Below are 5591 nucleotides of genomic sequence, written 5' to 3' on the forward strand. Positions count from 1 at the left end.
CCGCCATAACCCGGGCCGCCTCCAGGCACCACGCATGCGCCAACCGCCATTGAGGGAAGGGAAGCACCCTGGAGGGGGGAGGGGCAACACTTTGACTAGGTGGGGAGGAGGAGAGGGAAAGATAAAGGCGGGGAGGAGTAATGCAAGAGCGGCGGGAGCTGGATTGAGGATCTCCTCGCCTCTGCTAGCGGCTAGCCCGTGCTAATTTATTATAATGTATTATATGCATAATGCAGATACAGAGCCTCCTACAACGCATGAGATATCCATTAAATACCTATCTCCAAAATCAGAGAGATCACCTTGAGAATGCGGAAAAAAGTATTATTCGTTTATGTTAGTGCACTTCGAATTTCAATAGGCACAGCTCAACAGCTGGGGCTCCACTAGTCAAATGTTTTCACTGAACCTTTACTATCCTTGAGACTCTGCTCTGAGCGAGGTCCATAATTCGATGGTTCAAAGTTCCAAGGAAACATCACAACCTTCCCCGATCTGTGCTCTCCAGCTGTGAATTTCCATATTTGGAAAGGTCCGGATTGGAAAAGGTGAACGAGTACAATAGTAACTTCACAAGTGAACCAACCTCTTCAGCAGGACTCTCCATGAAGGACCACTTTGAAAAGTTTCATTAAGATAATCTGTCATTTCTAATACATAGTTCTAACCTCAGTTGCCCAAAGCTAGACTGGTCATGGGAGATCAAGAATGATAGTCACCTCTGGTAACAAGCAGGCATGTAGGAGACTGCATCTTAAAATAGAAATGATAACTAGCATGAATTAACAAATGATCAAAAAGAATATATACTATATATACTATTATTGATAGTTGTAGAAATGGATGAATGTAAGAATCCTTGGCTGGTGATAGTTATGTGCTATATTCCAATTACTGTTGGGATTAGAAAAACCAGGAATAAATTTTCTGAGAAACTACGGCCTTCTAAAACTCTGCAATCTAGACGAAAAAAATGTTCTGTTAGGAAGGTGGGAAACAAGATTCCGCCATTTTGGAGACCAAGAATGAGTGAAAAAAATAACTTGTTTCAAATATAGTATGTGATTTAAGCAAGAGTATACATAACAAAGGAATCAATACAAATCTAAAAGCATGATTGATTGCTTCATGATGAAAAAGATACAAGGCTGATTAGAGATTCTGAGTGTGCAAGCAACAGGTCATGTTATTGTTAGAGTCAAAAGGGGTCCTAAGGAAAAAACAGATCCTTAGATTGATCTTCTATCAGAATTAATGTAGAGTGGAGATAAGAGAATGTAGAAGCTGTTTGGAATAGTGTGAATTGTTTTGGATTGCCACAGAATTGTGTGGAGTTCCAGTAAAAAGAAAATACAGAAATGGAGTTTATGAATTAGAAAAATCCCTATAAAAGAATGTTTGCTGGAAAAAAAAAGATAGTAAAAAAATTGAGGATGTTGTTTTTAGTATTGGGAACTTTTTAGAGGAGTCCACTTTTTTTTTTTTTACTGTGTTAGAGAGCTGTGGTGGCGCAGTGGTTAGAATGTAACACCACAGGCTATTTCTGCTGACTGCCGGCTGCCGGAATTTGGCAGTTCGAATCTCACCAGCTCAAGGTTGACTCATACTTCTATCCTTCTGAGGTCGGTAAAATAAGGACCCAGATTGTTGGGGAAAATATTCTGACACTGTAAATCACAGGACTGTAAAGCACTGTGAAGCGGTATATAAGTATAAGTGCTATTGATATTAACTTTAATTCACACAGCAAAGATCTCAAAATATGATGCAATAATTTTTTTTAGTCAGCTAGTCACTGAGCCTGCCACTGATTAGGGCTGAGATAGAATGTTTATGTAGCATAAAATTTATATATTTAAGGAAAAAAGACTGCTGTAAAAATGTAGTTAAATATACGTTTCAAGTAAGCAGAGAAAATGCAGACTAATTTTTATGGAAATCAATTTTGAGAAGTGGGTAAAGAAGGCTAAACAAGGTGGCTTTAGCTGAATTGTTATTTATATTTTTTTTTTGTTTACTATTTTCTCTCTCTCTTTATTTCCTCCCTACAGCATGTGAAGCATACTGTAAAACTGCTTATCCTAAAAGGAAATAGCATGTTAGCAAGGGGTGGGTTTTGCAGGCACTACTGCCAGTTCGCTCGTGGGCACGCTGGATCCACACACGCATTTGCAGTGCAATAAAAATTGTTCTGCACATGTGCAGAAGTGAAAAATAAGATGGCAGTGCCATAGCCACTGCCCAGAGAATCGGTTTGGGTGTGTATGGCAGGCCTGGGTCGCTGCTGGTTCCAACGACCCCAGCCACCAACCACTACTGGTTCGGCCAAACCAGTTTAAACTGGTAGGAACCCACCATTGATGTTAACATGCATCTATCAATTTCAGTAGAATTTGATTCAGCACAATATCAGAATAACAGAATTGAAAGGGATTTTGGAGGTCTTCTAGTCCAGCCCTCTGCTCAAGTAGGCGACACCATTTCAGACAAATGACTGCCAATCTCCTCTTTAAAAACTTCTAGTAATGGAACATCCATACCTTCTGGAGGCAAACCGTTCCAATAATTAATTGTTCTCCCTATCAGAAAATTTCTCCTTAGTTCCACATGGGATCTCTATTTAATTATCTTCCACCCAGTTTACTGGTGTCAGGGAGCCGCAGCAGAGGAATGAAAAAGCCACATGTGGCTCTAGAGCCGCGGGTTGCTGACTCCTGGACTACCATTCTTCATAGTCTCCAGTCTCCTAATTGTCCTTGTTCTTTTTCTCTGCACTCTTTCTAGAGCCTGAATATGTATTTTATTTTGTGGTGACCAAAAATTGGATGCAGTATTCTTACTAAAGCATTATAAAGCAGTATTAACACTTAATGTGATCTTGAGTCTATCCCCCAGTTGGATGCAGCCTAGGACTGAGTTGGCTTTTTTGGCAGCTGCAGCTCATATTTGGCTCATACCTAAGTGATGTCTACTAGGATTTCCCTCTCTCAGTAACTGCTGTTGAGCCAGTGCCACCTGTGCTTTTGGCTTTGCCTAAATGTAAAACCTTAATTTTCTCAACATTGAATTATATTTTGTGGAATAGGGCTTAGTGTTCAAGTCTGCCAAGATCCTTCTGAATCCTGAGCCTATCTTCTAAAACAGGGTTGCCAAACTCAAGGCCTGTGGACCGGATCCGGCCCTCAGGGTGCTTAAATGTGGCCCATTAAGCTGGAAATAGCAAAGGACCAACCCGCTGTGCCTCTGGCAACCAAAACAGGAGGGCATCCCCCTTGTACCCCATTTTGGCTGGCAAAATGCTGTAGGAACACATGCAGGCTAAGAACGGGGCTCGTGCACACATCCCTGTGCCATTTTGTCCAGAAGGATACTGCAGGAGGCGCCAGTCCCACCTCCCCACCAGCCTGGACAACCCATCGAGGAGAACTACAATGCCAATCCGGCCCTTGAAGAAATCTAGTTTGACACATCTGTTCTAAAATGTTGGCTATTCCCCACAGCTTGGTGTCTGCAAATTTGATGAGATCAATGTCTATCCCCTCATCTAAAATTTTAGTGATGATGTTGAAAAATATTGGACCTAAGACGCAATCATGGGGTATCCCACTGCATGCTTTCCTCCATGTAGATGTATGTAGCAAGAAAGGTACTTGAGAAATACAAGACAGTAAAGAAAAACACACAGAAAGATATTATGTTAATCATATCAGACATCAAAAGGAATCATGTTATGAAAGCTAGTGAGTATTCTCTATTTTTATGATTTACTTGTCTCATTGCTATTGGATATATCGCCAAAAACAGAATCAGCCATATACACATGACATCTTTGAGATTAGTAGAAGTACACATTTTAAAAGTTTAAAATTAGTACTTTTAAACAAAACATTATACCCGTGATGGCAAACCTATGGCATGCGTGCCAGAGGTGGCACACATTGCCCTCTCTTGATGGAATGCAAGCCGTCATGCGCGCAGGCCTCCCACCAGCCATGGGTTTCTGCTGTGCATTCGTAGGGGTAGGGCCCATGTGGGAGATGCACAGGGGTCGCACGTACATGCATTGGGGGTTGGAAGGGAGCGCGAGGGAGTACAGTGCTCCCCCGTGGCCCATTCTTTTGTCCCAGGAGGCTGCAGGGATACCCAAAACTGGGCACAATGCTACGGGGCGCATGGGGGGGGGTGTTGCACGCATATTGCATGCTTTCGACATACAACAACAAAAAGGTTAGTTATCACTGTTCTATACATTTACTAGCTATGGAATACTTTTGGAGAGGGAAATTTAAGACATGCAGATGGGACAAGTAAAATAAGATTGTGGCAGGCTGTACAAAAAACGAGCACCACACAGGAAAATATTTTTATTTCATTATTTTGTTTAGTACATGTTATATATTGTTTCCAGCCAAGGTAATTGTTAGTTTCAACTGAAGTCACTGGACCTTGAATCACGTTGTTTCAATTATTTCTACAGCACCTTAATCCAATCAACTTTGGATGCCATCTGATATTAATAAATCATCATAAAATAGAGTATGAGACACTAATGATATATCAGTAATTAACTTAAAAGATTTATCAAATATCACATGAATAATGAAGAATTAAACCATTAGTATTTTATTAATGGAGATATTTTGAAGCCATTTTGTTTCTAGTATGTTTTTGTAATAGTGAATACAACAAAACCTTAAACTGCATTTATTAATAGTCATAACGCATAATTAAAAATCATAATTGTTCCATCATCCAAGTTTTTATTAGTGACATGTTTTAAACATGTCAGTACTTTAACCAAAGTGGCAAAGGGGAAATTACTGTAAAAAGAAGACATGTTTTAAATGGTAATAAAAATTTTAAATAGTGAATGTAACTGCAATAAACAGACATAATTTGCAAGACAAGGACGTGTCTTAGAACAAAAATTGTATCTAAATTTTCAGAGAGGGTTTGCATATTCCTTTCATTTACTTTAACTTTGCTTATGAAGTTACAAAAGATACCTGATTTTGGGGGGAGGGGATGAGCTCAAGATTTAGGGTATAAGTGGTTAAGAATGAAGGCAAAGTAATAGGTTAATTGAAAACAATATTATTACTTTTAATGCACATGAATCTTGGGCATAGGCATAAGCTTCCCAGATTCAATTCATGGATTTCAAGGAGGAAACAAAGAATTACATAAATTCAAGGGCAGGGCAAGTACATAGTTATCAATCACATTGTCTCTCGGAAAGTGGATGTCATTGCACCTTAATTCTAATGTAAACATACGGTAGAACAGGACAGTAAAGGATGAATACAAGAGCCAGCAAATGGTCATTTATTCAGTTAGAAATGACTTATTATAATGGATAAACCCATCCAGAAAGTGTAGAATAATGATGAAAATAAAGTATGTTTTAGGAAGAACTAGAGAGATTGAAATGATTCTTTTGGGTGGGATGCATTGAAAGGAACAGAACAGAATATAGATAACTATTATTCTTTCTAAATAAAGGGAGTTGTGCTTGGGTGTATGCTACATTATATTTTATGCAGAACACTACATGATCCTCTAAAGCTTTTGCAGGTTACTCCATAAACAAG

This window comes from Natrix helvetica, assembly GCF_964273705.1.
Source record: "Natrix helvetica genome assembly, chromosome: Z".
Taxonomy (NCBI): domain Eukaryota; kingdom Metazoa; phylum Chordata; class Lepidosauria; order Squamata; family Natricidae; genus Natrix; species Natrix helvetica.